Source organism: Cricetulus griseus, chromosome 8 (assembly GCF_003668045.3).
Source record: "Cricetulus griseus strain 17A/GY chromosome 8, alternate assembly CriGri-PICRH-1.0, whole genome shotgun sequence".
Lineage (NCBI taxonomy): Eukaryota > Metazoa > Chordata > Mammalia > Rodentia > Cricetidae > Cricetulus > Cricetulus griseus.
Genome location: NC_048601.1, coordinates 73,313,296 through 73,336,430, shown reverse-complemented (window position 1 = coordinate 73,336,430; position 23,135 = coordinate 73,313,296). Strand labels below are relative to the sequence as shown.

The following is a 23,135-nucleotide window of genomic DNA, read 5'->3' as shown; positions in this document are numbered from 1 at the left end:
GTTTTAATGTCAATTCTAGAATAGCCTGCATAGGGAGCCTCAACTAAAGGATTTCCCTGATTGCCTTAGTTTTCTTGAGAAAACCCATCCTGACTGTGGACAGCACCTCCTGGTAGCAGTGCAGATTGAGGGTATAGCAGAAGGAATAGATCTCACTTTGGGCTTGCTTGGGCTATGTGGTAGTTTAAATGTAGCTGGGCCCCATAAGCTCATAGTGAGTGGCATTATTAGGAGGTGAAGCTTTGTTGGAGTAGGTGTAGTCTTGTTGGAGGAAGTGTGTCACTGTGGAGACGGGCTTCAATGTCTCATATGCTCAAGATACAACCCAGTGTCTTAGTCCACTTCCTGTTGACTTCTGGTCAAGATGTAGCCAGCACCACATCTTCCTGCAGACTGCCATGTTCCATAATGATGATAATGGACTAAATTATCATTAAATGTGAGCCACTCCATTAAATGTTTTCACTTAGAAGAGTTGCAGTGGTCATGGTGTCTCTTCACAGCAATAGAAACCCTAACTAAGACAGGCTCCCTCTTGCTGCTGAGTTGATTCACCCTGTTATTGCTGCCACTGATACCAAAACCAGTGTTTCCAGCCTTCCATCAAAGTCTAAATACTAGCAGATCTCCAGGAACCTTTCTAGTTTTGGGTGATAAATTGGGGTTGCTAAGGCACACAGCCTTGTGGACTGAGCAACTACCTGATTATTGGCCTCCCCAGTGTGAGGCAGTTACTCCAGGGGCTACATTATGCTCAAGGACCGAGTAAAAACTGAGAGGTTCACAGCTCTCAGGTGGGACTCAGCTACTGTCACTATCTAAACATGAACTGACTTGACCAGTTCATATGTACCTGTACATCCACCCCATTAATTCTGCTCCTGTTGAGAAATCTGACTAGTACATGGATTTATCCTGATAGATTCAAAATCTAAATAGACCAGTGGGAGGTGGAAGAACGCAAAAGGTAGGAGGACACAGGTCACTGGGGCCACGTCCTTGGGGTTATATCTTGCCCTGGCCTTTCCTATATTACTTTCTTTGATTCTTGCCTACCAAGAGGAAAGTAGCCCCCACCACACATTCCTGCCACCATGATGCTTTGTCCAAATGCATGGAGTCACCTGCACTGATGGTTTGGTGCTAAAATTCTCATCTGCTAGGTATAACAGGTCAGCCAAGCAAGGACTAAACCCTCTGAAACAGTGAGTCAAAATGGCAATTCCTTCCTTATGTTGTTTGGTCAGTGACGACAAACCAACAAACACAGGGTCATGACTTGGAGCTGGGACACAGTCCCCACACCTTAGCTATGAAGAAGATATTCATGATTCCAGAGAAATAACCAAGCAGACAGAAACAGAAATTTTCTCCAGAGGACTCATGGTGACTCATAAATATACCATTTTATGACCACTGCTCCTCCATCAGCAAGTCATTCCCAGTGACACTTCTGGGCCCCATCAGCCCCTTGAGAGGCTTCTTCAGCTCTGAGTCCTGTGCTGTGAAACACTTAGGGGCAGCGAAGTGTCTTAATCCCTCTGCTTATCCCCTGAGTCTCCCACAGCTGAGTAGAGCGGACGCTCAGTGGCAGCTGGATGAGAGATTCTCTGGGATATCACATTATTCCATCAGAACCTGCTTCTCCACCACAGAGTCAAACTCCTGTGTTCATCAGCCTCTCTGGGAGCCCCCACCCCACCCCCTCTCTTCTTTGTGTTCATCTGGCACGTCACACTAAGCTCAACTATTCTCTCCACATAGCCTGGTTACTACAACTGTACCCCACAGTTCTCACCAGTACCTATCTGACATCCCCTCTCTCCCCTAGACCTGTCTCTTAACAATTCCAGCCCCCACCTGCCTGCTCTCCTGTCCAAGGCTCAGTGCCTATAAAAATAAAGTCATCTGCAGTTTGTGTCATCCTCCCAGCTTTCCTAAGAAAGCATAGACAACTCCCCCACACTTGACCTCCCCCGAACCCCACACACCTACCCTCCACCTCCACTCCTGGTCTCCACTCCCAACCTTCCTGCTGGCCTAAAGAACTGACACCAGCACTTTCTGTCAGATCACTTCCTCCTTCCTATGGGTCACACCCCAACAATGATTCGTTCTTCATTACCCCATTTTCAGCTCATCTTCATCTTTACATATTTAAAAAAGTGGGCACATAGGCAGAAGGATTTTATAATAGAGAAATGACATATATGTGTATAATTCTCTCTCAAACGTCCCCACTCTCTCCCTTCTCACTCTCTTTCACCTATATGTGTATGTGGATGCCATTGCACACATATGCATGTGCCTGTTCATAACACAGACACGAGTACCCGCATATGCAAATGTATGTGTAGGTATGTATGTATTTGTATGTGTATATGTATGTCTTTCTCCAATAGTTTCCTATTCTTTCTGCTCACTCACTCTCTCTATCCATCTTTTCCTCTATTTACCTTATCTGCTGCCAACTTACTTAATTGCCCCCACACTGTCTTTGGTCCACCTCGATACAGATCCTTGGCACTACTCCACTTCCTTCCTGCCCTAGTTTCTGTTCCTGTTGCTTTGACAAAAGCAACTGAAGGTGGGAAGGGTTTGTTCCCGCTCACAGTTTGTGGGTACAGTCCACCGTGGTGGGAGAGCACGGCAGCAGGAGCCTGGGGCAGCTGTGCAGCGGTGTGCAGTCAGGACGCAGGCAGCAAGGACCACCAGTGCTCAGCTTATTTTCTCCTTTCTATTCAATTCTAGGACTCCGGCCTATTACAAGACGATCCATAGTCGTAAGGTTAAGATATCTTTATTCAGATAAACACCAGCCAAATGCAAGCCAGAGTGTGCCAGGGGCAGCAAGGCAGGCAGGCCAGAGAGAAGGGGCTCCCATGTGCCTTGCAGCCCCTTAAAAACCTATTACACATCATCCTGACCTCACCTTGACCACGCCCTGACAGGCATGTGCAGGCACACCTGTAGACAGCCCTTAAGAGGCATGGTTATGGTGTCTCCCTATACCATCCCACAGGAATGGTGTCACACATGTCTAGGATGGGTGTCTTATTTAATCAAGAGGCTCCCACAGGGCAATAGCCACAGGTAACCTAATCTGTGCATCTGGAAGCTTATCTCTTGGTTGACACCTCATTGACAATCAACATAAACCATCACACATTCCCAGACAAGCATCTTCACAGACATTTACACCTTCCATTGCTTTTCACTCTCAGTTCTTGGCCCATAAAAGTTGGCTTTATGAGCAGCGTATCTTGCAAGTGTCCTTAGCCAGGCAGCCCTGGTGACACGATCAAGTCTGTGTTGCCAGAGACTGTTCCAGAAGAAGAGTGGCTGTCAGGGTCTCATGCCTCATCATTTCCCAACAGTGGTGGTCTGCAGTGCCTAGCACTGGAACACTTCAAATGCAGGGTGGGGCAAGATTTCCAGGCTTTAAAGCAGAATCGACACTGCTTGGACCATCAGGAGCAATTCTGTAACTCCTGAGAGCTGACAATGACTTTGTCTTCACTGAGCAAAAGCTTTGAGTTAATGGACCTGGCCTGGCTCAAGCCATGACTCAACATGAAGGCCCCACCCTCAGAAGCCCCAGTGCTGCTCTGGTGGGGGGGGGTCTTATAACCCAGTGCTTCATGGAGGACTAGATGAGTCACCAATAGGAATAGCTCACTTTAGTTTCTAAGCCCAATGCCTTTCAGCCTGAAGGCCGGACTACCTTCCTGTCCCAAGGTAGACAGTCTGCCTATCTTACGTCAATAAATAGTAATAAAGGCCCAGTGGAACCATTTATTTAGCCAAGCAGTTTGCTTCTCCCAGGGAACTGAGAATGTAGAGGAATGGTCCATATTTGTTCACTTATTTGTTCCTCTGAATGAATGATGGAAGGCAGAAATGAATGAACATGGCCAAGGGGAGAAAGTGCAGTCTAGCTTCCTAAGAGGGAACAAGAAGGAAGCATAAGAGTGAAGTAAATTAAGTGAGGAAAGAGTAATCAATTCTGACAATGGGGCAGCAGCAGGGAAAAGCCATTCCGGCTCCATTAGAGGCAATACTCAGGGTATCAATCACTAATTACATTCTCAGCGCGCACTGCCAAGGCCTTCCCTCAAGTTGGTTGACTGTTTCTGCCCACAATGTAGATGTGGTTGTTGCTATTTTTCAAATGGGAAATCAAGGCATGGAGAAAGTTCTTTTATGAAGACCAGTTGGAAAGTAAGAGAGGCTGCAGGTCAACCCCGGTGCTATGAACTTCTGAGCTATCATCCCAGAGTAAAGCACAGACTCCCACTTCAGCTCACCACAGCTCACCCCGGGATGATTCAAGCAGTGCTGTAACTGAATAGATTGAATACCAAGGTGGGCCTGTGTTCCCAGTTACTCATGAGGCCGAAGGAGCATAGGACGATAAAGGCTGGTCACGACTGAACAGTCATTCTGGGCAGCTTAGTGAGAACCCCATCTCAGAATAAAAAGGGAGAAAACAAAGATACAGCTCAATAGGATATTTTCCTACCATGTATTGGGTTCTAGGTTAAATCTCCAGACACACACACACACACACACGCACGCACGCACGCACGCACGCACGCACGCACGCACGCACGCACGCACACACTCATGCACACAGATGTACACTTGAAAAAAGAAAAGGAAAAAAGTGAATTTCTAATTTAGCTAACCCCCACCCTCAGAATTTCAGATCCAGCTTGTTTTGCTTGAATATTCTACCATTTCCAGAATAATTAATATATATTTTACATAAAAGAAAGAAGTCTACTCCCCAGTGTATTTCACCAAACTAGCATGACCTTAATATCCATCCCAAATAAAGAGAAAACAAGGAGGAAAAACCTTAGGGCATGCAAACACAAAGGTCCTTAACACAGTATCAGCAGACAGGATCAACAGCAATTGAGAGTTTCTTTCTCATGACTTTTTATGACATAATAGTGTGGAGCTTATTCTAAAGATGCAAGACTTGTTTGCTATTGAAAACCCAATTAATGTGACCTACCGTATTCACAAGCCTGATGCTTATAGTTCTGAAGAATTAAACTTGAAAGAGTATTAACCAACCCTACTGGGGCCCTCTTAGCTAAGTCGCTTCATGGAGGACGGCACTACAATGGAGGAACACACAAGTGGGAGAGGTCACATGGCCAGACAGGAAGCTAAAGAGCTTCCTGGGACTAAATGGGGTCCCCTGAGAACTACATTAATCTCTTCCACAGTGACACCTTGTAATGATTAATCTTCATCAACTTGGCTGGATTTGGCATCACATAGGAAACACCTCTGGCTGTGCCTATGAGAGTGTTAACAGAAAGGTTTGCCTGAGGAGGGGGACCCATGCTCAGTGTGAGCATGCATTGGAGTCTAGCCTGAATAAAAAGAAGAGAGAGCTGAGCAGCAGAGTTCACCTCTCTCTACTTCCTGACTGCAGTGCCATGCTGTCTTATTCCCCTGCCTCCGTGCTGTCCCTGCCATGATGAATTATACCCTCAAAGTGTGAAACAAAACAAACATTTCCTTCCTTAAGTTGCTTTTGTTGGGTGCTTTGTCACAGCAACAAGAAAGACCATTAATACTCATCACCGATGACTTACAGACCCCCCCAAAAAGGTCCCCCTCCCACTTTCCCACACTGCAGACCAATCCTCTGACACATTAGCCTTCAGGGAACACACCACATCCAACCCACTGCACTGCTCACTAAGCAAAAATTATAACTGTTATGTACCCATGTCATATGATAGCATCTAAAGCCGCATTCTCTCACTTTTATATCTGGATAGATAGAATCACAATCTGGGGCTCATGCCATGAGGGTTCTGCCAATAGAGTGCTGCTTTTTTTTCAAGTGAGCATCCTATCAAAAAAAAAAAAAATTCAAAAAGCAGCCCTGCCCTGAGTTTTATCGTATAAAGCAAATGTTGAGTTTCCGCAGCGTCTGGCTTCAGCCTACCCAGAGGAATCATTTCAATGAAATATTAATCTCTGAGAAAGCCACCCTGGGATAAGGCTGCAAAGTAATTCAAGCAGCATGTGTAAAAAATTATTTAGTGTTTGGCTGGGGATGTTTTTAATTATGTGAAGCCTCCAGAATGGGAAGAAAGTGATTGAAGATGCTTGATGTAACCCTTCGTGGAGGCGCTGGATGCTCCCACACTTCTCTTTGGTTTCAGTGTATTTCTGCAGCCCCCAAAGCACAACACACAGGCAGTTCACACGGTACTGTCACACCCAAGACACAACGATCAGCAGGAAAAGCTGAGAAGGAGACACCAGAACCCAATCAGATATCTAGTCCTAGTCCCTACAACCAGAGATGCATGTCTAAAGCAGTGGTTCTCAACCTTCCTAATGCTGCGACACTTAAATATAGTTCCTCTTGTTGTGATGACACCTAACCATAAAGTTATTTCCATTGGTACTTCATAACTGTAATTATGCTTGCCTCATGCACGGAAAGCTCCAGGCTCTAGTTTCAGAACAGCACTAACCAAGTGTGGCCATTCAGAACTCAGGAAGTGGAGTCAGAAAGAACAGAAGTTCAAAGTCATCCCTGGCTACACAGTGAGTTCAAGGCCAACATGGGCTACTTGAGACCCTGCCCCTTCCCCCCAAACAAACTGAAGACCAGAAACTACACGCTGTCTGATAAACAAGTAGAAAACCCAGGAGACTGTCTTAAAGACAGGCTTTCTGCCACCTCTGGGCTCTGTCTGTGGACATAAAGTACCTGGAACCAGCCTGAGGGTAGGGCTTATATGAGGCATAGCATCAGAAAGAGAGTAAGGCATTTCAGATATCCATAGCTAGTCCTGTGAAGTAGAGCCTGCATGTTGGCACCAAGAAATCGGCACCAGACGTTCACATCATAAATGATCTGCTGGGGATCTAGCTCAATTGGTAGAGTACGTGCCTGGCATGCAAGAATCCCTGATTCAATCTCAAGCACCATATAAACTAGGCTAGGTGGTGCACTTGGTTCCAAACTTGGTTCCAAGGAGGCAAGGTGATCTAAAGTTCAAGATCATTTGGATAAAGAAAAAAAAAAAAAAGGTGCTCTTGACAAGACTGAGATCCTAATCTCTATACCCATTGCACTGCAGCCCTTACTACAAGTGACAACAAAGGGTACTAGCCTAGGCTGGAAGAAGCAGGCAGAAGAGGCAGACTGTGTTGAATATGAAAAAGGAGTCAAGACACTGAGACCAGGTGAGGAACTCCAGTTCCAAAAGATCTGACCCCCACTTCTGGCTTCTGTGGGCACTGTATACACATACAGACAAACACTAATACATGTAAAATAAAAATAAATATTTTTTTAAAAATAGCATGGCAGTGTGCACCTATAATGCCCACACTGGGGAGGCAGAGACAAGAAGATCCTGAAGCTCATTGGCTAGCCAGCCTAGCTGAAACCGGTAAACTCCAGGTTCAGTAAGAGGCCCTGTGTGGAGTCAGAAAGAACAGAAGTTCAAAGTCATCCCTGGCTACACAGTGAGTTCAAGGCCAACATGGGCTACTTGAGACCCTGTCCCTTCCCAGGAGACAATATGGAGACAAAGAATGATTGAGAAAGTCACCCAACTCTAACCTCTCTTCTCCCTGACCACACACACACACACACACACACACACACACACACACACACACACAAGCAACTTTCCTGCTCCTCACTTTCTTCGCTGCATTAACCTCACAGTTCCAAACATGACTTGGAGAGACATTATTGTGGCTGAAAACAGAACATCGCATGGATGTGGAGTGGCTTGTGAACCACCCAGCCCAAGGAGCTGTGGGCAGTTAACGGCTGCAGTGTCAATCAGATTCATTTTCTTGAGGGGTGTAGCCACTGTAAACTGGCTGGAGCTTCAGGACGTAAGCCCCCGCCCATATTCATGCAAACAGTCCTAATTAAACTCGGGGCCACAAGAAAGAAAACCAGAAGACACAAGCAGAGGCAGAACCTGTCGGGAAGAAGAATGGGTTCCCTAGGACAGGAAGGCAATGGACTGTGTATATGATCAAAATATATGCATGCATGAAATTGTCGAAGAATAAATTAAGACATCTTTCTTAGGATAACCAGAGCATACATATAAGGAGTTTGAAAAATCCAAAAGGAAACTAAAAACCCTAAACCTTGGAGACCTTGGGAGCTCAGTGAAGACCAGCCTGGATCTAGAGGAAACTAGAAGAAGTCCTAGGCTGAGTTGGCTGCCGTATGGGTGGGAAGAAATGATACTCCACCTGCACATTCTGGATCGTTCTCCATCACGGGGAGAACGATCCAAGCCGCACAAACAAGATGCTGAGTACCTCAGTGGGCAAAGCCAGAGCTGGATACTTCCTTGATCTCAACAAACATCAAAGCCAGGACCACCACGGTCTTACACCTTTCTTCCCCAACACACTGGCACAAAGCCCATATGTATCAAGGGCTCTATGGATGTCTGATCCACACTGTACTAAGAAAATGTTTTTAAAACTGAGAACAGAGAGTTTGGAGAGATGACTCGGTAGTGGTTAACAGTGCACACTGCTCCTCCAGAGGACATATGTTCAGTTCCAAGCACCAACATCAGGCAGTTCACAACCACCTGTAACTCCACCTGCAGAGAATCTGACACCTCTGGTATCCATGGGCACCCACACTCATAGGCAAACACCTATACAAGAACACATGTACATATTTAAAAATAAAATACATCTCTTAGCCGGGCGTTGGTGGCGCACGCCTTTAATCCCAGCACTCGGGAGGCAGAGACAGGTGGATCTCTGTGAGTTCGAGGCCAGCCTGGTCTCCAGAGCGAGTGCCAGGATAGGCTCCAAAGCTATACAGAGAAACCCTGTCTTGAAAAACCAGAAAAAAAAATACATCTCTTTTAAAACACCAGGGGCTAGAGAGATAGTTCATTAATTAATAGTACTTGTTCTTGCAGAGGACCCAGGTTCAATTTTCAGCACTTACATGATAGCTCAAGGTTGTCCATAACTCCGGTTCCAGGGGATCCCTCTTTTGACCTCCTTGGGCACCAGGCTTGTGCATGCCTGGTGCCCACATATATATGCAAGCCAAACACACACACACACACACACACACACACACACACACACACACACACACATATATATATATATATATATATATATATAATTTAAAATATAAAAAAAAAGCACAAAATGTGCTTCCAGAGGACCTGGGTCTGATTCCCAGGCAGCTTTCACAGCCATCTGTAAATCCAGTGCCACGGGGTCCAGCCACCTCTTGGGTCTCTGCCAGTACCCAAGTGGTGCACAGATACAGATGCAGGCAGACAAAATAGAGACGCATGTAAAATAACAATAAACAACTTACAATTATTTTTTAAAACTTGTGAACAGACATGCTCTGTGCAGGCCCATTGGGTTTACAAGTGCAGCTGGCTATGTTAGTGCCGTAGAATGAAGGGTCTCCTGCCAAAACTCTGACTACACTGACACACATGCTGATGTGGCATCGATTAGGAAATCTGGAGTTGCAAAAATATCACTTAACAAGTCAAATCCATGCAAGTCTTTTCATGCTGTAAAACTGTACACACGGGTACACCGCCCCACTCCAGCTTCCAAGTGTTGTGTTCAATTAAAACACTGGCCAGCCGACTCCTGTAGAATGAATGCCCTCTCTTACAGAGACACAGTGTATGTGGCATGTAGCTCACTCATATCTGCAATCCCAGCACTCTGAAAGGTGAGGTTGGACCAGCCATGGGGAGTAAGCCAGCAAGCACTATTCCTCCACCGCCTCTGCATCAGCTTCTGCCCCCAGGTTCCTGCCCTGTTTGAGTTCCTGTCCCGATTTCCTTCAATGGCAAACAGTGATGAGGAAGTGTAAGCCAAATAAGCCCCCTCCTCCCTCATGATGTTTCATCAAAGCAATAATAACCCTAACTAAAATAATTCCTCTTCCAAGTTTTGACAGCTTTTGTTTGTTTAGTTGGTTGAGTTTTGTTTGGTTTGGTTTGGTGTGGTTTTTTCAAGACAGGGTTTCTCGGTGTAGCTTTGGCTGTCCTAGAACTCACTCTGTAGACCAGGCTGACCTGGAACTCACTATATAGACCAGCTGACCACAAACTTACAGGGATCTCTACCTGCCTCTGCCTCCTGAGTGCTGGAATAAAGGTGTGGGCCACCACACCTGGGTGAAGACCGATTTTAGACAGGTACTGTCTAAAATCCCTGTCTGAAGCTGTAATGTCGAGTGGGACCTCAATTCTGAGCTTCCATGTGTACCACGACACTCCAGTGTTCTCAATAATGAAGTACAGAAGATAAAGTATTAATTACCATGTAACACACAGTTCTCTGTGCTCACTCCACACGCCCAGCCTCTTCCCTTGACAGAACATTCAGATCCACAGGATTGGACAAAAGCCACATGAAGGGTTGTCTTCAGAGTCTACCTCTGTGGGGAGCCATAGGCACACCCTCCTGGGGAGGAATACCTGCTTCCCCTTCTACCAAAGAAGGGTGGGACAAGGCACCTGTGACTCCACCAGCAGCCAGCCTAAGGCTCTGTGCACTATGTCCACATCCCCATTCATCCTTGGTTCCTAGAGTCTCTCCACAGACCTATGGAACCTTTACTGACACCCCCAGGAAGAAAATGAAGCAAATAATTCAGTGGATTTTTTTGCTGTAGGTGTAAAGGTACAAAGACACACAGACACACACATACAGCCATGCACATACAGTCACAGACATACACACATGCACAGACATACACAGACACAGATACACACGCATATACCCATACACATACAGACATACATACATACATGCACAAAGATAACACAGACACATATATACAGACACAGACTCATACACACACACCTACAGATAAACACACACACATTCCTATACCTGCAAACACACACACACACACACACACACACACACACAAGCTCATGCATGCACCCACGGCCCTTTCTCATGGCCTTTTTGATTCCGGGCAGCAGGTCTCTGGGAAAGCCAGTCACAGGCCCTCTGTGAAGGTGTGTACATTTACTTCACTGAGGTACTTCCAAGAGCAAAGATGCCATTTCAACCACAGAATATTTACAAGGTTGGAAGCCAGATCTTAATTCTAGCTTTGTGCCTCTGGGATGTTAGCTTCAGGAGCTGAGGTAAGGCAGTATTTCTTGTTTGAGTCATGACTTTAACCCTTCATGAAAAGGGTTCTTCCAAAGAAAAGAATTCTAGGTTCCCAAAGCCCAGAAACTGTCTTTGCCCCAAGATGAGGAAGTCACCTCGGAAGGCCTGTTGAGTCTGCATTTCTGTGCCCAGCAGCATAGCATAGGAAGGGAACTAGATTTTCTCATATGACAAACTTAACTGACAGAAACCAAATAACCCAGAGTCATTCGGAGCAGATGCACTGAAAGCCACACATCTTTCCTTTCACCTGTTCCTTCCTCACACTGTCTTCATCCCCGTCACCTCTCCCTCTGCACCAAGAACCAGGATTCTTGGGTCCAAGCAGGAACAGGTGACTCTTCTCCATAATTCCCCCAGGGCTAGGGTCCATGAGATCCCCTCCTTCCTCCTCAAGGTCTATGTCAGCTGTCACTCCCACTTCCCTGACATCTACAGAGCAGATGCCTGTTCCCACGGAAGATAAGGCACCCAGCATGTCACAGTGCTTTGAAGACTCTTCTGAGGGCAAACCCAAGGAGCTGGCAGGGGTGGGGTGGCGGTGGGGGTGGGATGTTTTCCCTGAACTTCAGCTGTCTGAATTCTACAAGTAATGACTCATCACCGGGTATTATGAAGAAAGTTTCTGTGCTCCACCTATGAATAGTGGAGTGTTTGAAACACCCACCAGGGTGTTTATGTGTTTATGTGTGCAAGTATGTCATGTGTGTGTGGAGGCCTCAGGTCAGCAACCATCTTTTCTATGCCCCTGCTTTTTCCTTTTGAGACAGGGTATTTTCACTGGCCTGGAACTCACCAAGTATGCTAAGCTACCTGACTAGAGAGTCCCATAGAGATCCACGACCCTGTCTCCACCTCCCCATTGCTGGGATTCCAAACATGCACCACCATGACATGCTTTTCACATACATTCTGGATATCAAACTCAGGTCTTGTGCATCAGGCCCCTCGAGGACTTCCTTATTTCACTGTGCATGTGGCTGTTGCCCAAAACATAGGACAAAATATCAAAGGCCTTTGTGGAAAAGAAAGTGAGCAAAGATCCAGGAGATGGTCTATGGTTCTCTCGTGTAGCTCCTCTGTTGTTTAATTCATCAGAGACTTGGAGAATTTTTGCTTACACCCATTACATTCAAAAACTTCTCTCCAGTGTGAATCCTCAGATGGTGAACAAGAGCTGAGTTCTACATGAAGGCTTTCCCACACCCACTCCAATTATAGGAATTCTCCCTGGTGTGCTGGGGCTTCTCTTCCAGGCTTCCTGGAATTCAGCCCTCTCTGTGTACTCTACCTATCTTCTCTCTTTTCTGACCTCTACAAGAGCTCTGTCAATAATTGCCTGTGCAGCTCAGCAGCACCTCCTCACTTTCCACTTGTTCATTAACCCAATCTCTTCACCACCCCCCTCACCAGCTCATCACTCAATGGCCTTCTAATCTCCTAGTCAATGGCCACTTCATCCTATGTGGCCTTGACCTGATTCTGGGCTGTTGGTCCCTCCTTTCTGGAGATGCTTCTGTCCCACAGTCCAGTCTCCTATGTCCTCTTGCTCTCTGCAAGCCCCCTTCCTATTCTGACTTCACAAAGTCTTCTGTTTTCCTCTTCTGGAGCTCTGTGTGGCATCCTAGCAAGCCCTGCTCTCAGAGCAGTCTGATATAGGCATGGATGATCCTGACAAGCTGGGTGAAAATCCTGGGTCTGTCACTGGGAGTCATGTGGATAAGTCACTCATCACCTCTGTGCCTCAGATTCCTCAGCTATGAAACAGGTACATTAATAGGAGTCCTCTGTGGTGCCTGTTGTACTCTAAGTTCAGCAATCTCCTTCCAGGTAGTATTTCTTTGCTCATAATTAGGATTAATAAAAGGGTGTTGTGAAATATTCCTTTACACTGTGTAAATTATGCTCTGATTTGTTTAATAAATAAGCTTACTGGCCAGTTGATGAACAGGGTAGAGTTAGGTGGGAGAGCCAAACTGAGAATGCTGGGATGAAGAAGGGAAGAGTCAGGAGAGATGCCAGCCAACCACCAAGGGAGAAAAATGTGCTAGAGGACAGGTAAAAAGCCACAAGCCATGTGGCAAAACATAGAAATATGGGTTAATTTAAATGTAAGAGTTAGCTAGTAATAAGCCTGAGTTATTGGTCAAATAGTTTTAATTAATACAAGCCTCTGAATGATTATTTTAAAGTGAATGCAGGACAGGGCTAGGCAGAGAAACTTCTGCTTGTACAAGGGTTTCGAATGCACAGTGCACTTAAAAAGCACTATCTGGACCTAGTGGTTTGGCTCTGTAGGCAAAGTGCTTACCAAGAATGAACCATACAAACCAGGCTTGGCAATATACACCTGTAATCCCAGAGGTAGGAGGATCCCAAATTCAAGGTCACCCTCAGTTATACAGAAAGTTTGAGGCTGGACTGGACTACATGAAACCCTGTCTCAGACAATAGATAAACACTGAAAAAGTAAACACTACTTATGGCCCTCTTCCCATACCCCATAACTCTCCCCAGTCAAATGATACATAACATGACTTCACTGCCTCTTGCTAAGAGCTGGCTCATGAGTCTTCTTTAAGGCCTCTCTCGAATGCCAAACTCATAAAGCCATCTGCCCAGATGCCTCTCCCCACCTGTCCTTGAGGCTTCCAAGTTGGCCAGTCTGAAACTGAGCTCACACCCTCACCTGCCATGTTGCACCCTCCCCCTCCTCTGCTTCTACCCCTCCCCCCTACCCCCGTGCCAATCAATAGCTCTACTATCCTTCCCCAGGTTGCCCAGGCCAAAATGCCCCAGTCATCATGGGCTCCTGCCCTTCTGATCTCCTTCATCCAATCAGTTGCCAGATCATGTTGACTTTAGTGCCAAGTGTTTCCTGAGTCTGTGCCCAATTCTCCACCCTGTTACCAGTGTCTTAGAAACTTATTAGCTCTTGCCTGAATGATACCCATATGCCCATTATGGTTAAAACACAATTGGAGGCATTTCATGGTATTCAGATTCCAGCACTGGCAGTACTGCCTGTGAATGAGGAATCAGAGTTCCTGTGTTCAGAGAAGACAGACTCTCATTTATCGTCTAGCCCAAGTAACACAGGGGTGCTGGAGGCAGAGAAGCAAACAGAGGTCCATGTGACTCCAGATTCCAGGCCCTTTACACACCCCACACTAATGACATCATGGCTGCTCATCTGACATCTGCCTGGTTCTTTTCTAGTGTCTTCTCCACAGGCAGGAAGTTCTATCATTATGATGCCTGGACTTGGTCTTCTGTGTGAAACCCTGCAGGAGTTCCCCAGTGCCTTCAAGTCAAGTTCAGACACTTCATCAAGACCCTTCCTGATGGAGACTTTGCTCTTTTGTATACTCACCTCCCTTCTCTCCAACCACAGCACTCTCGTCAGCCCCTCTACCTACATATCGATTCTCGTTCTCCCCTCCCCTCTCCCCTTGAACCCTCCTACTTGCTTGTCCAGACCCAGCTGAAGTATTCCTCCTCTCGAAGCTCCCAGCATTTTGTCATCCCTACATCTTAGAACATCACATCTGAAATGGCTTGGATGTGCTTCCTAGAATTCACTTATTAGAGACCTAATCCCCATCACATGTCAATGACATTTGCAGGTGGCCTTTTGGAGTCAATTAGGATAAGAAAAGGTCATGGATTAGATCCTATGCCTGCAGGAGTTACTTTATAGGAGCAAGGGGCAAGACCTGAGTTACATCGTTTGCTCTGTCTGGCCGGCCATACGATGCCATCTACAACAGCAAGATCCTGCAGGGAGGCCTTCACTGGGTGCTAAGCGAGGCTTTCAGAGCTCTGTATTGAAAAAGACCTTTTTAAAAGTAATAATAAAATGTCCATTCTGGGATATGCAGTTACAGCCGCAGAAAACAACCAGGAAGACATTCATCTGTTGAGTCCTTGGAATATGTGAGAATGCACACTCACAGTGGGCATTAGCAATTTAGGAATTGGCAGGGTACTCCCTGTTTCCATAGAATGTATTTCAAGATTAAAAATGGACAGTGAGATGCTACATGCTTACCTCTGACTCTATCTGTCTCTACACTGGGTCTCTGAGTTCGCAGGAAAACAGAGTACCTTGTATATCTCGGTCTCCAGGGCCTAGAATGAGGCCTGGCTGCCATGTAACGTATCAGCAAATGGTGATGTGTTGAGCTGAGCAAACACACCAAGACTACCAAGCCATCTGTGGGAGCCCGAAGGATGTCCCTCTTTCACATGTGTGATTCCCAGAACAATGTCAAGGCGTTACCTTTAGAATCTGCCTGAGAGTCTCAGGGTGTAACCCTGGAGAATGCCTCTGCCCACCATTCCTGCCCTGTATTGCTGACTCACTGAGGGATGAAGAGAAGTCCTTGAGGCAGTTCAGAGCCCCTTCTAGTAGCCGATTAGTGGGAGACCAGAGAAAGCAACATCAAGATTAACATATCAAAGTCATCCCTCACAGAGAAAGATGAAGCCCTTCCCTGTCTGGGCTTCATGCAACAAACTCAAGGAACAGTGAGAAACACAAGAGAGAAAGCTCACGCTCTACAAACGTACTATAAGGGGTCACGCGGCTCTGGGCCCAGTGCTTCTGAGCACAGGTTTTCCCCCAGCTCACTAGCCCATACTCACTCTTTGGAGTGCCTTTCCTTTTGCAAATAAACTATTTCATTTCTATTTCTAACCATGTGTCCCTGGTCCAGTTCTTTGCAGTGGAACATAAGAACCTGGACACTTCAGTGAGTGCCCCTCGGGACACAGATCCACACCCGTAAGTCCTACGTCCCTGTCCCTGGGTTCACCATTGCACCTCAGGGACAATTCAGGGAGCTGCTGTTAGAGGTTGCTCAGCCAAGAGGCACACTGGACAGAGAACCTTGAAAAAGTAAAGCGCCTGCCTGTCTTCTGGCCCTAGAGGTGCTGCCTGCCCCTTCCTTGAGGGCTGTTGTGACCTGTCTTGTCCTAACAAGAGGAGCAAGCAAGAGAACAGCTGGCTGTGTTTGTATAGGTGCCTGGGGAGACAGCCTTAGCCAGACCTTGTGACAAAGCCTCTCGGAACAGGAAGGAGATCCCCTGAAGTATGCTCCCTCAGGCTACCGCACTTGTGAGTGACAGGAGGACACAGGGCAAGGGGAAAGGTTTCACTCATTTCAGGTGTTCTGGGAGAAGCCTTGTTTTCCTCACAGGTTTATGGTGGCCCCTCTGCTGAGTAGCACTTCCGCCTCCTCTCACAGTGGAGGACAAAGTGCAGGCTGCCTCTGGGATCAAATCTAAGGCAAGAGAAGCAAAAAAGTAAAGGAGTCCTTTATGAAGCAGAGCAGGCAAGTCTGACAGGAAAGAAAGCAGGAGGAAATGAATGGCTATTCCCACTGGCTTGCTCTCTTTCTTGCTTTCCTTTTGGCCTTGAACTTAAGAACTTATTATGTAGCTGACAATGACCTTGAATTTCCGATCCTCCTCCTGCCTCCACCCACCATGTGCTGGGATGATGGGCAGATATGTTCCACCAAACCCAGTTGATGCAGTCTTGGGAACTGAGCCCGGGGCTTAGTGCAAAGTAGGCAAGCACTCTACCAACTGAGCTAAGTCCTCAATCATTTTTTTCTTGTTGTTGGGTAGACAAGATCCCATGTAGCCTATCTTTAACAATCAGACACTGTCCTGAGACAGTCTGGAGCTGGACTGGATAGCTGAGTCTATGGCTGGCACCTGATACTGGGTTTGCCTTTTAGCTATGAATGGAGTGCCCCCCCTTTCTGTCCTGTCCCTCTTTCCCTTCCCACCACCACACACACACTTGCACACACCCCTCAGAGAACAGACTCAATAAGACAAATATATCTAAAAATCTCCATCACCAGGGCCTAACACCCACCCAAAGGACTCCTATAATAACACGGAGCCCCCTCCTAGAGTTCCTTTTCTCCAGAGTAGGTTTGATTCTATCCCCTGAGCTCTGGATGGAATAAATTTCCTCCGTCCTTGTTACCTGAGTTGTTAGGGTCAGAGCCTGTGCCCTGGTGGTTCTAAAGAGCCAGACTCAGCTATCCATCTTCACTAAGCCAGTTAAGCACAATAAAACAAACAGTAAAAAAAAGAGATGAAAGCTAACCAGTAGGAAGAAAAACAAAGCGATCCAGTGATACTCCTCACCCCAGGTCTAAGCAGGACTGGCCAATACTGGTCAGGATGTGGTCCCTCATCCTCCATTCTCACTGTCTTTGGGGAGGTGGCCTGACAACTGGTCAGAACTGTATAAAGTCTCTTTGAGAGACAAGTTCCTGCTCTGGCTGTCAGCAGGGCCCCAGTCTCTTCCTTCTCCCATCTTGAGATTCCAGGGGAAATTCAATTTTTGGACTATTACATTATCATCGTATTCTTGTCCTCCATTACCCCTGTGTTGTGTGGCTGTCCTTCTATCTCTCCATTCAGCTTATGGACATCCTGGAGGTGGGGCATGTTTGCCTCCTGTGCTAACTAGGGCTTCTGTTCACTCATCTCTCCTAAAGTACCTGCATCTGCCCAGCGGGTGCCGAATGGTGGGAGAGTCAAGTTTAGAGCACAGTGGCACCTCCATCAATTATGCCGTCAGCAAGCAGATGAGCCCATCACCTACAGGAGCTTTATGCAGCAAGTACACACAAAAGGCTTTGGGTTCAGGAAAGTGTGTCAACCCTGATAGCCACTGACCTGTTGGAACAGAATAGGCCCAAATATCAAACACCATCTCTTCTAGTTCACCATCTCTGTTCTCTACAAATCTGTCTCCCTTTCTACATCTGCCCCTCTCTCCCTAAGTCTGAGAAACTTACCCATTACTTAGCCAGCCATACAGCCTTCTAGATGCTACCCAGGGAACTGTTCCAAAGCCAGGGCTCTAGAGGGCCCATCCACACAGTTTACCAGCCAGGGCTCTGAAAAGAAAACCAAACAGCCGTGCACAGCTACTGAGCTCAGCTTTCTTTTGACTATGGTTTCTTTGCTTACTGGAGACAGTGTCCCTCCTCCACCCCCTAGGCTCTAATCCCTCCCATGGCCCCAGAGGGAAACAAGGCCAGCAGAGATAGAAGTCTGCCTTCTATGTCACCATTCAAAGAAGTCTGCACACCTGAACTGGGAACGCCCACTCCATTGTCTCTAGCAATACAAGGACAGACAGTTGGACTAGTGACAAGCCACACCTCCCCATACCCATCTCTGGGCCTCCAGTCCCCACCAAACCTCTGAAGATCTGCAGAGCCCTTTCTTGATCTCCTGCTCTGTGCCTGTGTTTTCTGATACTCCTGCTTCTGGATGGCCCTGCCCTGCCCAGAAGCCCAGCAAGCTTCTGATTCTTCTTGTAGGATAGACTGATTCCATTGAACACCCATTTTTTTTTTCTCATTCTTACTGAATGACCTCTGGTGATTACCTATCTATCACATTGGGGTCTATGATCTGGTTGAGAAGGGTCATGTCTGTGTGTCTCCAGCACCCAGCACAAAGCCAGCATTCCAAGTTCACGGTAACACCCAAACATTCAGACAGTGATCACAATATTGAATCAAAACATTTCTTCATAAGCCAAGTGGGATTTGCACCCAGTTTAACAGCAGGGTACATTTCACAGAGTCCAGGAAGAATGATACATGGAGAAAGCCAATGGGTGTGACATCAAAGGTCCTGGTACCAACTGACTGCCCACCCACCATTCTGTACAGGTTTTTTTCCTGGGTCAGACTGTCCAAATATCAAGTAGAGGAGATGCCCAGGCCTTGGGTCTGGCTTTTCTTCCTCTTTAACAGACAGGGGAAACCTGCTTCTGGCATCAGCAGCTGGTGATCTAGGAAGGGGCCTTCGAAGTGAGAGAAATGGTCTGGGATTGATCTGGGAAACTGCAAGTTCTCATAGAGACTAGTGAACAGAAAAATGCTCACTCTGAGACATGCTGTGAAGCAGCCCTCACCAGAGTGTTTCCCAGACCCCTTACAAAACTAGTCCCCACACCACCCAAGGTGATCGCATCTCACTAAAGTTTAGGGACCAGCCTTCTGGAAAGAGCAAACTATGTTTGGAACAGCTGAGTTTGAAATCAGAGGACACAGATGTGCAGGGATTTGGGCAACAGAGTCAAACTTGGCCCAACAGAGCAAGGCCCTGGAACCAGCAAGTAGCAGATTCAGCTTGCAGAGCCAAGGCTTCTTTGAAGGAAACAGGATTCCGAGCTGGTGAAGTGACCAGCTGTAACCTAGCATCCAGTGCCAGCAGTGGGCTCCAAACCTGGCTCTCCAGTATTCCATTTTAATAAGCATTAAAATCCCTCAACACATTTTACCTTTAATAGATAAATGAGAAGGCATAGTCTGCCATGTAGAAGGAGGGAGAGCCAGCATTTATTCACCTCGCTCACTCACCCAGAGTCCCTTACTTCATGTCTGAACTGCTCTCCTCCAAATAGGAGTGCTAATTGCTTTCTTCTATGCCATCTCCCCTCCCCCAAGAGTGAGTGCTGTCTCACCCTTGACTAAGCACATGTCAGTTCTATAGCGGGGTTGGCATGACTAGGGGCCAAGGCCCTACTCTTTGGTAGATGCAAGCAACTCGAAAAGGAGGAGGAAAACCAGGACTGCTAACAGGACAGTCAGAACAGTACCATCTAAACAGTACAGACTTGGATCCTAAGCGTGGTACAGGGTAAAAAGAAAAACTATGGGCTCAGGCTACCACTAATAAGTCAACGAACCTCAGCTCACATTTACTGAACATTTCCTGAGTCTGATACAAACTAAACCCCTTACCTACATAGCGAGTGAGAAGAATGCGTGTTCTGAAATTCAAATGCTTATATGGATGTGAGCCCCACCACTAATGAGCTGTGTGACGTTAGGCAAACTCTGTAGCCTCTCTGTGCCCCATGTGAACTTTATAGAGGTGATATAAGGTTCAGGTGAGTCAAAACTCAGGAAATGAGCACAGCACCGAGCAGGCACTCAGCCTTCAGATGAACAATTATCCTATTGATTAGCACACTGGTCTGCAGAGAAGGCACACTGCCCTTCCTGTAAGACTCTCAGAGAGTCCGAGCCCACTTGCTCAAGGTCATAGACTTTACAAGTGGCAAAGCTGGAATCTGAACACAGAGAGCAACGTCCACAAGCCAGTGAGCTCAGCAGGCACTGTGAGCAGGCTTTCAGAATGTGGATATCAGTGGAGAGGTGAGCAAGGGGTCCTTGCTGTAAATTCTGCAGCAAGAGACAAAGGGGGACAGGATAGGACAGCAGGGAACAATGAAGCTGTCATAAGCAGTGGAAGAGCTTCATTCAGAAGAGACTGAGTTCTAGACCAAAGAACGATGGGGTGTTTGCCAAGCCACAGGGAGGAAGGATTCCAAGAGTTCAGAACAGCCAAGTGGCAGTGAGCTGGGATGTGTGGAGACCATGGCAGAAGGGCTGGAGGGTGAGGATGGGCAGGGAAGTCTAGGGCTGGTTATAAGGTCACAGGTTAGATTTCAACCTGTAAAGACTGGCTCGGGGGTTGCTGTAAATGCCTGACAAACACCTACAGATCCAGGCCCTTTCTGTTAGCAATGGAAGGGGAAAAAAAGGTGTGGGGCAGGGTGGTAGCACAGCCTAGTGTGAATTCAGCAAAGGAATTCTGGCCCTGGGATTGCAGTGGGGATTGAGAACTGGGGCTGGGATGATCAGCTAAAACAGAGCTGATGAAAACAGAAGACGTGGAATACTGGCTCTCTGTGAACTGATACACTAAGCCAGGGTGACTCAACCCAACTACTGTGGGCCAGATAACTGCATTGTGGGAACGGGGCTCTCCCGAACAACCCAAGTGAACAAATCCTCCCCCACTTACATGGTGACAGCCAAAAATGCCATCAGACACCTCCAGATACTACCAGACTTCTCTTAAGGGACACAATTAAAACATGTGGCAGGCACACACATGCACATAAATACAAAATAAAAATAAACTCTACCATCTTTACTATTTTCTTGACTTCGTTTTTGATTTTGGTGTTTTGGGACAGGGTCCGGTGAAACCCAGGTTGGACTCAAACTCATTTTGTGGCCACAGATGACCTTGAACTCCTGATTCTCCTGCCACCAACCAAGTGCTAGGATCACAGGTGTGCAACATCAGACCTGGCCCATTTACTACTTTTCAGAAGAGAAAAACACAATTACAGGAAGGCATCACCAAAGCTAATAGTCTGACCCTATCACCTGGCCTCCTCTTCATGGGACTTGACCTGAAGCCAGCCTGCTGCGGCAGAATACAAATTTGACTGCCTGGAGGAGAAGGAGGGGCTAAAGCTGATGCTGAAGGGTACAACAGTCTTTACTGAGCTGGGACGCAGCGTGAATTAAATAAATACTTTGGATCTGAATGGAATCGCTATGTATTTGCTATAAAAGGCAAAGGCTTGGTCTCCCCGGGTGTGTGCAGGCAGGAAGTGGCAGATTCTTGCTCAGACTGGACAGAGGAGCCATCTGTAGGGCTGGACTTGGGGTGTGTGGCACAGATCAACTGGGGTCCAAATCTAGGCTGGACCCTTTGCAAACTTACGTGGCTCAAGTCTTCTTACTCCCTGGTTTCATTTTGCCCGTTTGTACACTCAGGACTTCTAGGAGTTCCTGCCATAGGCTTGATGTTGGAAAAACGAGCTTAACTAAGGCGCAAAACCGAAACTACCCACCCAACGAGCTCTCTCTTCCCTGCTTCAGAACCTTCCTCTCCTCGTGGTCTTCATGACCCTCAATGAGGGCTTCTCGTCACCCCCAGATAAGCTCTGAAGGCAAGAGTGAGCCCCTCTCCAACAGTAGAGAGTCCCTTTTAAGGCTTTAGGGGGCGCCAACAGCCTTTGCACGCCACAGTCAAATCTAATCTCAGGGATCTGGGGGTCGCCAAATAAGTGCCAAAAGTTCAGTGGCTCCGAGAGGAACCAGGTAAGCACTTCAATGTACATCAGGCCGACTTCAGGTGGGTGGTCCCCGGCAAACCCAAAGCCCGCCACCGCCGCGGGCTAGCCCGCTCAGCCAAGGTCCTGGAGTTAGAGCAGCTAGAGAAGCGCCCAGATTTACTGCTCACTGGCTCTTCAAAGGCCAGTTGTGGAGGCAGGGGGATGAGAGTGGTCGGAGACAGCTAAAGCGGAGCCAGAGGCTGGACTGCAGGAAGAGGAAGCAGGAGAAAGCAGGACCCGTTCTAACACCTGGACAGGGGTTCCGGAACAAAGCGGAGCTTTCCGATGCTAAGAGCTTGAAGAGTTCCCGCTCAGCAGAATTGGGGCGTCCTTGAGCCCTGTGCGCGCTTCAGGGGAGTAGCTTACCTTCTCTGGGATCGCAGGCGCACACTTCCGGGGCCCGAGCTGGGGGCCTGGAGTGGATCAGATCACCCAGGGAGGGGTGCAGCAAAGTGGGGCTGTGCCCTGTGACTGGGGCACCCGTGCACCGGAGAACAAATTTGGGGCGGTCCTCCTGGTCAGGGCTGAGCAGGGGAAGCGTGAACTTGGCCTCAGGACTTCCCGAGCCCTGCACACTCTAAAGGAGACTGAGTCCGTGGGAGGAAAAGGTTGTCTCATTTCCTTCAGTCTCCCCCCCACCCCACCCCCGCCCCTCGGCTCTGGACCTGCCCTCCCTCCGGCTCCCCGCCCCCTTCCCCACGTGGGCTCCGAGAGACGCAAGAAACCTGAACGGCTGCTCTAATTTAGTTCAACTCTGGCAACTCCTGCCTGCCTCTCCGAGTTTCCTACTGTCCTCTGGGCTACGAGATCTCCCCATCCACCTTGACCCGAATGTCCAACCTTTCCCTCCTTGCTACAAGGAGCCCAGATCTGCAAGCAGACCTCCAATCCTACCCCCAACCCCCATAAACTCTTACTCCTGCCTGGTGGACTGCACCGTGTTGAGCCAGCT

The 23,135-nt window shown here is 47.5% G+C and overlaps 1 protein-coding gene across 1 annotated transcript in view; it reads right to left on the bottom strand.

Moving 5' to 3' along the window:
* Positions 1-22,819, bottom strand: part of Eva1a (eva-1 homolog A, regulator of programmed cell death) — a 49,532-nt gene extending 26,713 nt beyond the window's left edge. Inside the window, exon 1 of the mRNA XM_027429443.2 lies at positions 22,550-22,819. The gene's annotated coding sequence lies outside the window, so the exon portion shown is untranslated. The remainder of the gene's footprint in view (positions 1-22,549) is intronic.
* Positions 22,820-23,135: the final 316 nt, after the last annotated feature.